At 44.7% G+C, this 12,198-nt stretch overlaps 1 protein-coding gene across 24 annotated transcripts in view; it reads left to right on the top strand.

Moving 5' to 3' along the window:
* The window catches only part of LOC105495610 (zinc finger protein 536), a 491,361-nt gene that overhangs the window by 58,835 nt on the left and 420,328 nt on the right, over positions 1–12,198 (top strand). For 20 of the 24 annotated variants that reach the window (XR_011617373.1, XM_071086002.1, XM_071086012.1 and 17 more), the window contains exon 2: positions 695–764. The exons of 3 other annotated variants lie outside the window; for them this stretch is intronic. The gene's annotated coding sequence lies outside the window, so the exon portion shown is untranslated. Of the gene's footprint in view, positions 1–694; positions 765–11,143; positions 11,179–12,198 lie in introns of all 24 variants that reach the window. One more of the 24 variants, XM_071086006.1, reaches the window with a different exon arrangement.

Below are 12,198 nucleotides of genomic sequence, written 5' to 3' on the forward strand. Positions count from 1 at the left end.
CTCTGAGCATGCCATAGGAGGTGAGATCACCCATGTAGGATTTACTTCAGTGATAACACAGAATGAAGAAGTAGCAGATCTCACTGGCTGCTGCTTTCCTGGTCTGGGTTCGGGGGAGAGGACTTTGATGCCAAACACAACATCTCTAAGCCTCTGTCAGTGGCAGATTCCCATTCTGTATCCATTGGCTACCAAACAGGCTTGGCCAGTTGAAATTTGGGTGGAATTTTGGTCTACTGTAAAGGGCTCCACAAATCAGGGAAAAAGCAAGAACCCTTGGGTACTTCCTCCCTTTGAGAATTCTAAAGAAGAGAGACAGCGAGAGAGAGAGAGAGAGAGAGAGAGAGGAGATAGAGAGAGAGAGAGAGAGAGAGAGAGAGAGCCCTTATAATATTAGCTCCTATTTCTTCTTCTGTCCCATATAGAGAAGATAAGAGATGATTAGAAGTTCTTTTTGTGCAGGTGGCAATTTCCCACTGAAAACAAGCTGAGGAAATTTGGTTCATTGCAGCAAAGGTCACATAGTTCCCATTTTTTAAATTGCTCAAAGAATTGGGGGCAGTGGGGGCTATTCAAGGTTTTTAGGCTCTCAACTAACCCAGCAAATTGTTACTTTGGATGAATGCTGTTTATGTGACTTACTGAAGTTGACGTGTGTGACATTTACAGTTTCTAACAGGTCTTATTTTTGCAGTTCCTGACCACCACGGCTTTAAGAATATCCTTCAACCAGGAGGGAGATCCATTGCTTTAAGACTTGCCTGGTAAGGACCATCGATTTGTAGTTTGTTGAACTGGTGTCTGTCTGTGAGTTTGTGGGGAAGTCCAGGCTGCCTTCTCTGGGCTGCTGATCCCTGTGCAGAACTATGGAGAAACTTCCAGAGTCACAGGTGTCTGGGAGGTAGCATTGGTTCCATATCTTGTGGGTGGGGTGAACGTGCAATGTGGAGACATGCTCTTGAGTCTCTGAACAGGTTCCCCCCATGAGGCAAAGCCCAACAAGGGTGACTTCCTTCTCTCTTGCGTGACAACCTGAGTCCCTGTCTGCCAGCCAGCAGCCTGGAACCAGGGCTGAGAGCTGGTGGGGCTTTTGCTAAAGGCCAAGTGACTTGGTCCAAGTGCCGCCTGCTATAGGGCTCCTCATCGCTCACCGGGTGACTCAGTGGCTTGGCCCAGTCTTGGATGAATCCTGTCCCAAAGCAGCTCTGTGTTTGTCGCCTCAGTCAGACTCCAGATCGCAGACTCCCGGACGGGGTGTATTTCCGGCGCAGGAGCTGGTACAAACTTAAAATACAAAAGAAAGGGCGACATGTGTATTTGATACCTTCGGTGGCCTCATCTTAGGCTGCCCCTGATATCTCTCTAAACTTACCCTCAGATGTAATTAGCCAAGCCCACCTTCTTCTGACCACACGTCTCAGAGGTCACTACATAAACCAGGGAAATTGATAGCAGAATTATGCACTCAGGAATTAATCTTATATTGCACTGAATATATATGTGTATATATATATATATATTTATCATGACTTTATATTGCTGGAAAAGTGCTTACTTCTGATTTTGTGGATATTCCTGACCGTGGATCACTTTTATTTTGGTTTTTACACAACAGTTATATTAGAAATTTGCTGTTTTATTCTTACCTTCTTAGTAAAAATCCTTTTATCACACAATGGGTAATTTATATCCATTACCAGGCCTTTCAATCCTTTTCAGTGGGGCTGTCAGTGCCGTTGGCACAGTAATGATTAATGTGATCTAATAATAGTGTACCATTATATTACCTTAGTAAAACATGTACCAACACCCTATTCCGATCTACCAAATTCATAGCTTCCTATAATATTTTTGTTGAAAGACAGGATTACTATTTTTCAAAGCTGATTTTTTCCCCTTTAACATATTTAATGAAATTCACAATTCTTTGCCTTAGTAATCCTGAGCATGTGACTGGGCTTGATGGGTGAATTCCACGTCTGTAGGCCCTGTTGTGATTTGTCAGGAGAGAGGTCCAACCATCCCAGCGATCTGTCAGAGAGATTATTTTGTTTTTGTTGGGCCTGGGTTGTTTTGCCTTGAAGAAGAAGAAAAAAAAAATTGTCGGTTTTCCAGCCCCTTCTGATGCGTAATAAGGAAGGTGTGTTTTAGATTGAAAGGCAAAGGAGGAAGTGATTTGGTTTTTTCCTCCCCTCTGTCACCTGCCTCTGTGTGCTGGTGAATCAGAGGTATAGCTGAGCCAGTGGAAGTAGCTTCAAACCGCTTCCCCAGAATTGCCGCTCTCTGACCCATCTGCTCCTCTCGCTGTGGCCCAGCCTCTCTGGGTCTTTCACATTTGGCATTATTGAAATTTTGGGCTGGATGGTGATTTGTTGCAGGGCCCTCCCGTGCACTGTAGAATGTTTTGCAACATCCCTGGTCTCTGCCCACTAGATGCTGGTAGCATGCCCCCACCAACACTTCCTCCATTGTGACAATCAAAATAGCTCCAGAAATCGCCATATGTCCCCTGGGGGGGCCCAGTCAGCTCTTGTTGGTCTAACCTAGTGGGAACAAGAGCAGATATTTTTAGTGTGTGGGGGAAATTCCTGTCGGAGTTCCAGAGTTCCATCGTACTTCTTCAGATGTCTTTGGCTTTGGGGGAGAAGATGTGCGGGTGAACACGGCGCAGGGCATCCTTTCCTTGGCTGAAATACAGCCCTTTTCCTCCTCTCTCCCTCCTCCTCTGTCAGGAGCCTGGCCCGAGAGAGGGCCTGAATCTTAGCGTCTTCCACTTAAATCCCATTATAATCACGCTCATGATTGATAACATTCCACCTTTTCAAAGGGCTTTAAAATCTGTGTCAACCAAGGATGACATTATTGTAGTGCGGGCGAGATGTATTCAAACAATTACACACTCAAATCAAAGTGGGAAGGTTTGTCCTTCTATCTCAGCGCCTTTGTGTGATGTGGCTTCAGCCAGCACCGCAGTCCTCACAGCCCCAGAGACCTTCAACAGAAAAATAAATGGGAAGAAACAGGTTTTGCCCTTGGTACCACTCAGCTTGGATGGCAGCTTGGGTATTTGGGCTCCTTAGGGCTAGAGGGTGGGGGAGCAAGGAGAGATTGTTGAGCATAGGGGAGAGAGAGAGAGACAGACAGAGAAAGAGAGAGGGAGAGATAAAGAGAGAGACCGAGAGAGACAGAAAGACAGACACACACACACACACACACAGAGAGATAGAGAGAGAGAGAGAGAGAGAGAGAGAGAAAGAAGGAGAGAGACAGAGAGAGAGAAATCCTTGTTTTGATTTGGAACAAAAACTACTGCTCCAACATTGGCTCAAAATAGGCAATCAACTGAAATCAGGAAAAGTATTTTGAATACAAAATTTATATTGAAATACTTGAATCTTGATACGTGTGCACCCACATACATGTATATATTTAAATCAAGGATATAGACAATGAGAAATAAAGCTTCTGTCATCAAAATATTGCGTGCAGTATTTGCCCTTAGATAATTCTGCCACGTTGGAATACAGTTTTGTACTGTTAACATTTCCATACGAGACACTCTTGTTTGTTTTTACAACTGATCCTTGATGATAACAGCAAATGAGGAAATGGCTCTGATTTACCTTTGTGTTAGGAAGATTTGGGATCCATTGTGTTGTTTGGTGCAGGAAGCATTTTACTGACCTACTCCTTTACTGGTTTCTGGTCTGTCTCTCCTACTGCGATGTAAGAGTGGTGAGGGTAGGGGCTTATGTGTTTTGTTCCTTAGTTCCTAAAATGGTGCCTGATGCACAATAGCTTCTCAGTGAAGTTTTGGTGACTAGATGGATGGATGGAAGGATGGATACATAGATGGGTGGATGGATGGATAGATGGGTGGATGGGTGGGAGGGTAGGGTGATGGATGGATGGATTGATGAATGGATGGCTGGATGGATGAGTGGATGGGTGGGTGGGTAGGTGGGTAGATGGATGGGTGAATGGGTGAATGGATGGATATATAAATAAATGGACAGATGAATGGATGAATGGATAGATGAATAGACAGATGGATGGGTGGATAAATGGGTGGATTGATGGAGGATGGATAGGTGGATAGATCGGTGGATGGATGAATGGATGGGTGGGTGGGTGGATGGGTAGATAGATGAGTGGGTAGATGGATAGATGGATGGATGGATGGATGGACAGATGGATGGATGAATGGATGAGTGGATGGATGGTTGGATAGATGGATGGATGGATGGATGGATGGATGGATGGATGGATGGATGAATGGATGAGTGTATGGATGGGTGGTTGGGTGGCTGGATGGGTGGGTGGGTGGATGGATGGATGGATGGGTGGATTGATGGATGGGTAGGTGGATGGATGGATGGGTGGGTGGATGAATGGGTGGGTGGGTGGATGGATGGATGGCTGGATGGGTGGATGGATGGATGGTGGATGGATGGATGGGTGGGTGGATGGATGGATGGGTGGATGGGTGGATGGATGGATGGGTGGATGGATAGATGGATGAATGGATGAATGGGTGGATGGGTGGGTCTCTATCTCAAGCCCTAACATGTACCTGAAAATATTGGGCTCATTGATTTAAACGAAATCTGACTTTTACCATCTATTCACTCATTGGTCTCCCAAGCACTTTTTGAAAGCTTTATTTTCAAAATCTAATGATCAATTATAACAAGGCATTTTCTTTTAGTCTAGTTCTTTTAGTCTAGTTTTTCAAAATGGAAAAAAATGTCTAGGACTGTGCAAGGCAACCTCCGTGAACTGAAAACCACCCTGTTATAAAAATGTCTTTAAAAATCCACAAGGGCTCATACACAGATGACTGGGACTGAAGGCATGGAGGTCATATAGGTGAAGATGGTCTCTTTCCATGTAGGATGTGGATGAGGGATTTATGAGGCTAAAAGGACTTCCTGCCCACGTGACTGGATGTCTGTCTCCTGGGCAAACCTCTGCAATCTGCACTGTATTCCATGTTCTTCTGGGGATTCTCGTGTGTACTCTTTAGACCTGCCATGCATTGGTCTCTGTGGAGCTTGCCACTGCTGAGTCCTGTGAGGTCAGCTGTCTTGAGGGGATAGGCTGAGGCTCTGGGGAGTGGGATTCCCAAGTTCTGGCATGGTATGTGTAACGTGCCCATCTATTGGAAAACTTATTCTCAGTGATGAGAATGGTGCAAGTTACCTCACCCTTGACTTTTAAATTATTGTACCATGGACATTACAGCAGTACCAGTGAGAATGTACTAAAGAAGAAAGATAAATGACCTCTACGTCTGACAATGTATTGCAAAGGTATAGGCTTTGGAAGCAGGTTGGAACCCTGACTCCACCATTCAGTAGCTGTCTGATCCAGTGTCAAGGGACTTGCACTTCAGTTTTCTCATCTGTAAATTGGGAACAATCTGGTAGATTACACTGTGTGATCCACTTAAAACACTGCCTGGTTCAAAGTAGGCATTTAATACAAGCACGGCACTGTTATTATTTTCATTTCCTCTCTTCCATCATCTTTCCCCCTTTCTCCATCTTTATTCAAGATTAATGAAAATATAGGACATTTTCAGATAATTAGGCTTTTCCTCTCAGTCTCATACCAGTGCTAGGAACCCCAAGATGTTGCCAGGCGTGTGGTCTTTCCAGCATCCCTTGAGTCCTTGGTTAGCAAGTTCAGAGAACGTCAGAAAGGGTGGTGAGTCTCCTGAGCCAGCTTCTCCATCCCATTCCTTTGTGAAGGAGCATTGTTGACACACCACTGGGGGCTTGGGATTTGCTTGGTGTTTGAAGAACGCATTCCTGAGATGGATGCCACGTGGTCACGACGGGTGGGTGGGGACAGCCAGCCCTTAAAAGGGAAGGGAGGCCTGTGATGTTTCTCTTCCACCCCTTCACAAGTGAGACTGTTTTGCACCATGGCCCGGTTTTATATTTTTAGCTTCCACTGAAATTTAATGTTTTGCTTTTGGTTTATTATGTATGCAAGTATCTTGCTGATAAATTACATGTGTAATTGTACCATCGTAACCACTGCTAGTCAGCGACAACATATAATTAAACTCACCCTTGTAGTCATTGAACTTTTCTGTCCCTGACAAGATCACTGACCACTCCAAGGAGGGCGTACCTCCACGTATGAGCCACACGAGTGCCCGAGTGGCCGGACCACCACGGGGGCCCCTGTGCTTTCCTGCACGTGTGCACAGGCCCACTTCCCTGGATGGCCACACATGGGATCCAAGGGTTGGCTCATGAGGTCCAGGGGTGCTTCTCCCTTTATTTCTGTGTCTATGATTATTGGCTCCAGAGTGGGTGCCTGGTAAACACTTTTGTGAGTGAATCTTAGAATTTTCTTCAGTTGCCTCTGAGCCCTCTTTTCTCATAAGCTCCCCAATGCCTATCCTACTCATTTTTTAGGGGTGTTTGTTATGTTGCTCTTCTGCCCCTATGCCAAGGGTAAGCTATAGCCTGTGACTCATATGCAGCACACTGCCTGTGTGTGTGTGTGTGTGTTTTACATTTAAGAATTTAAAACAATAGCAACAAAATACACATAATATAAAACTTAACTATCTTGACCATTTTAGAGTTCAGTGGCATTAAATAGTTACATCACTGTGCAACTGCCACCACCTCCCATCTCTAGAACGTTTTGAAACTGAAACTCTAGACCCATTAAATAACTCCCCATTCTCCCTACCCATTCCAGGTCCTGGCATCCGCTATGCACCTGTCTGTCTCTGTGAATTTGACTACTCTAGGTACTCTATATAATGGAACCATATAGTATTTGTCATTTTATGACTGCTTATTTTGCTTAGTAGAATGTCCTCAAGGTTCATCCATATTGTGGCCTGTGACAGAATTTCCTTCCCTTTTAAAGCTGAAAAAGATTCCACTATACAGTATGTATATACCACATTTTATTTTATTTTTTGTTTGCTTTTCTTTTATTTTGAGACAGGATCTTACTTTTGTTCCCCAGGCTGGAGTGCAGTGGCATGATCATAGCTCACTGTAGCGCCACACTCCTGGGCTAAAGCGATTTTCCTGCCTCAGCCTCTTGAGTAACTGGGACTACATGTGTGCACCACCACTAATTTTTAATTTTTTTTTGTAAATATGGGGTCTTGCTATGTTGCCCAGGCTGCTCTTGAACTTCTGGGCTTGAATCATCTGCCAGCCTCAGCCTCCCAAAGTGCTGGGATTATAGGCATGAGCCACTGCACCCGGCCCCCTATGTCGTTTATCCACTCACCCATCAATGACACTTGGGCTGCCTCCACCTCATGGCTATTATAAATAATACTGCTGTAAGTGTGGGTTTACATGTTTCTTTTTTCAAAAAATTTTACTTTAAGTTCTGGGATACGTGTGCAGAATATGCCAGTTTGTTACATAGGTATACATGTGCCATGGTGGTTTGCTGCACCTATCAACACATCATCTAGGTTTTAAGCCCTGAATGTATTAGGTATTTGTCCTAATGCTCTCCCTCCCTTTGCCCGCCCCCCACCAACAGGCCCTGGTGTGTGATGTCCCGCTCCCTGTGTCCATGTATTCTCATTGTTCAACTCCCACTTATGAGTGAGAACATGCACTGTTTGGTTTTCTGTTCCTGTATTAGTTTGCTGAGAATGATGGTTTCCAGGTTCCCTGCAAAGGACATGAACTCATCCTTTTTTATGGCTGTATAGTATTCCACGGTGTATATGTGCCACATTTTCTTTATCCAGTCTATCATTGATGGGCATTTGGGTTGGTTCCAAGTCTTTACTTTGTAAATAGTGCTGCAACAAATATACGTGTGCATGTGTCTTTATAGTAGAATGATTTATAATCCTTTGAGTATATACCCAGTAATGGGATTGCTGGGTTAAATGGTATTTCTGGTTCTAGATCCTTGAGGAATCACCACACTGTCTTCCACAATGGTTGAACTAATTTACACTCCCACCAACAGTGTGAAAGCATTCCTATTTCTCCACATCCTCTCCAGCATCTGTTGTTTCCAGACTTTTTAATGATCGCCATTCAAACTGGCGTGAGATGGTATCTCATTGTGGTTTCTATTTGCATTTCTCTAATGACCAGTGATGCTGAGCTTTTTTTCATATGTTTGTTGCCCGCATAAATGTCTTCTTTTGAGAAGTGTCTGTTCATATCCTTCACCCACCTTTTGCCGGTGTTGTTTGTTAATTTTCTTGTAAATTGGTTTGTGTTTATATGTTTCTTCATGACCCCGCACTTAATTCTTCTGCGTGGAATTGCGGGATCTATGGTAATTCTATGTTTAATTTTTTGTGGAACTGCCATACTGTTTTCCATAGTGGCTGCACCATTTGGCATTTCCGCCAGCAGTGTGCCAGGTCTCCACTTCCTCCACACCCTTGTCAGCACTTATTATTTTCCGTTTTTATGCTAGCAGCTGTCTTCATGGGTGTGCAGTGGCTCTTAGTATGGTTCTGCCTGTTCTCATACGGCCTATGAGCTAAGAATGGCTTTTCCATTTTTATATGATTGAAAAAAGTCAAAAGAAAAATAATGTTTCATGATACTGGAACATTGTATGAAATTTAAATCTCAGGGCCTGTACATAAAGTTTTATTGGCATGCAGGCACTCCTATTTGTTTATATGTTGTCTGTAGCTGCATTTACGCTACAAAGGCAGAGTTGGGTAGTTGAGACAGAGACTGTGTGACCCGCAAAGCCTAAAATAGTTACCACCTGGCACTTTATGGGAAACTTTTGTCAGTCCTGTCCTATGATAAGTGCTGTATGCTTTCTCTGTTTAACCTCCTCTCTAATCCATTTTGCAGACACAGAAACTGAGGCTCAGCAAAGATAAGTAACTTCAAGTCACACATTACCTAAACAGGGCACATGTGCCTGTCCATGTGACTCCAAATCTTTCATTCCTCACTACCATATTAAATGAACAAAATCATTTGAAGATGGCTCTTTCTAGAGAACTGCTTTTTTTTCTCTTTTTCTTGCTTTTTTTTTTTTTTTTTTTGAGACAGGGTCTCACTGTTGCACAGGTTTGAGTGCAGTGGCATGATCACTGCAGCCTTGACTTGACTTCCTGGGCCCAATCCATCCTCTTGTCTCAGCCTCCCAAGTAGCTGGGACTACAGGCATGCACCACCACACCTGGCTACTTTTTCTGAATTTCTTTTGTAGAGACAGGGTTTTGCCATGTTACCCAGGCTGATCTTGAACCACTGACCTCAAGCAATCTTCTCACCTTGGCCTCCCAAAGTGCTAGGATTATAGGCATGAGCCACTGCTAGGCCTCCAGGGGACTTTTCTGGGTGTTTTTAGTAAGCCTGAGGTCAGGTCCTGGTTGAGGAAAAAAAATTGTAATTATACTAAGATGTGATGTTGTCACTGGGAGAGGTAGCCAATTGAGGGAGAGAATGAAGATGGAAGGAGAAGTTAGGTGAGCTAAGCTTTCCTTTAATTCTTATGTTTAATTTCTAAGACCTACGCCTTATGTTGCATGGCAAAATGAGCTTTCAACTCTAAGGAGATAGTTTTAGGATGCAGGCATGTCAACACGCACAGGATTTCCTCAGGATTAGAAGAAAAGCCAAACCAATCAATAACTTCTTCTTGCATTAAAAAAGTGAATTATTTCCATAACTGAGAGGAAAGTAAGCCAGGGTCTACAAGGGAAACTGCTGATTGATTCTTTCTCTTTCATTCTTTGGATCGCATGTTGTTTGGGGTAAATTGTAGCATAGATACCTTTGGCCCACCCCAGCACATTTTTCCCCAAATGTAGAGATCTGCTCTCCCATCTCTCAGAGGCTGTCTTGGGCACTCCTTTTGCCTCTCGGGCTCTGATGGTCAGTGGGTGCGTTGTTACTGATGAGGGAGTGGTTAGTTCTCTCTCTCTGCCTCCTCCCCTTCTCGCCACCCTCTCTGCCCACCAGGATGTGTGGACTTGGTACCAGGAACCTTCTGATATTTCTTGATACAGAGGACAAAGCATGGATAGTTATTTGTTCTTTCTTCCACGGGAGAAAAGTCTTAATTGATTTTACGTATTTGTGTGCATTATGGAAATCACCCATCAGTCCCAACTACTTAGGGGATATTGGGGGCTGCAGGAAATGGCTGGTCTTGCGTCTTTCTCAGGCAAAGAGATTGTGGTTCTCCTTTTATGTTTGGGAATGCACGACATTCCCCCCGCCTGCCAGCCCCCAGCAACTACTGTATTTCAACAATAGGCTTCACGCGGCTGCAGTGTGAGGCACAACAGTGTTTTTCATGAACTTTTGGCTGTGGTTTAGGCCTGGCAGAGCTGGACTCTTACCCTTAGAGTTTTCTGGCTCGATTCATTTTGCACAAAGGAAAGTACGATAATCGGAGTTGCAGGATGATAATGTGATCGGCATGTTAGCACATTGCAAGAAAGACAGAAATGACTTTGGAGTTTGCATTTCATCCTTGAAAATGTGCAGTGCTGCCTGAGCCAAGGGGCCTGTACTTAGTAGGAGCTTGATAAATACTGGAAGAAGGGGTGGGTGAGGGTGGCAGTTGCTTTGTGCCTGAGAAGAGGCAGGAGAAGTATGTGTTAACCTATGCCCATACATTTTGGAAACAGGGAAAGCTATTAGGTTTTTTTTCCCTGTTTAAAGATGAAGTTTGGGTCTTGACTTGGTGTTGTTCTCTACCTGCCTGGTTGCCCAGTAGGTGTTGGTAACGTGGCCACAAATTCATTTGACCTTGAGTTCCCTGACTCTTCTGCTCCGACGGCCCCTGTCTTTCACTATCTCTTGCCAATGAGCAGCTAAGCATTTATTGAGGGTCCCTGTGCTCAGCTCTAGAGGGTGGAGTGAGGCCCTCAACATGGAGGAGCTTGCTGCCCAAAGGAGAGGGAGTTTTAGCTGGGGAGGTAGAGGCACATGTATTTGTTGAGGTGGCCGTGAAGGGGTGCATGTGTTGAATTTTCCCTACCCCCAAGTCATTTTTATTTTCTTCCTGCAGTACCCCAAGAAAATAATGAAGTTTTTCTAATGTGGATGTGTGTGTATTATTTCATGTCTGAAAACAGTTAATAGTACAAAATGATGCTCTTGAGTGGGCTGAACTCAACAGAATAATTTTTGTTCCTCAACAGAATATAACTTGAGACAACACTGACAGTTAAAAAATGTAAGTATGGCATATGCGGGAATCATTCACCAAATTTCTGTTTCTCCTCCCTAGGCCCCAATGTGTGTGTGTGTGTGTGTGTGTGTGTGTGTGTGTGTGTGTGTATTTAAACATGACTTCAATGTTTTTAGAAATGTGACATCCCAAATATGATCAGGTCTCCAGTAACAAGACAGCGGGTGGCCAATGTCCCCATGAGTGGCAGCCTCCCTAGAGAAGGTTCTGGAAGTTTGCAGAATTCTTGCAAGATACCCCTGCCCTGACCCTCCAAACTCAACTCCTGCTTCCTTAGGTGGGGCAGACTCCTCTCTCCTCTCCTACAGGGACTGAAGGCTGAGAGAAGCTTGTGAGGGAGGTTGAGGCAGGCATGCTTACATGAAGGCTACATAGGTGTGGGAAGGAGCACTGCTCTTGGAGTGAGGAGGCTGGGTCTAATGTCGATCTGCAGTCCACAGCCTGGGTGACATTGGAGAGCCTCAGGCCATTGCAACTGCAGGCTGTTACCTGAAGGGTGGGCATCTAAGGTTCTTTGTAAGTCTTAAACAGAATGACCTAGACCAGAGTGTCAGGAATGTACACACAGAGCCCTGGGGGTCTTGGTAGCATGCAGATTCTGATTCAGCAGGTCTAGGGAAGTGAGATTCTGCATACTTAACAGGCTCCCAAGCGATGCTGATGCTGCCGGTCCTTGGACCACACTTTGAGTAGCAAGAGACTGGAGGGGTAATTCTCAAACTTGGCTATCGATGATAACAACACAGGGAACTTTTAAGACCTGCCAATGTCTAGGCCTCCTCCCAGGCCAATCAAATCAGGGATTGCCCTGCAGGAAACAGTGTGATTGGAGGCGGGGGTGGGGAGGTTGTCTGCTCGCTTGTAACCAAGGTATGACACTACGGCTGGAGTAGTGCTGTGGATCTCCAACTTGAGCAGGTGTCAGAATTGCGTGGAGGGCTTTGAAAAAACAATGTTGGGCCCCAACCCACATTTTCAGATTCAGAGGGTCTTGGGTATCATCCA

This window comes from Macaca nemestrina, chromosome 20 (assembly GCF_043159975.1).
Source record: "Macaca nemestrina isolate mMacNem1 chromosome 20, mMacNem.hap1, whole genome shotgun sequence".
Lineage (NCBI taxonomy): Eukaryota > Metazoa > Chordata > Mammalia > Primates > Cercopithecidae > Macaca > Macaca nemestrina.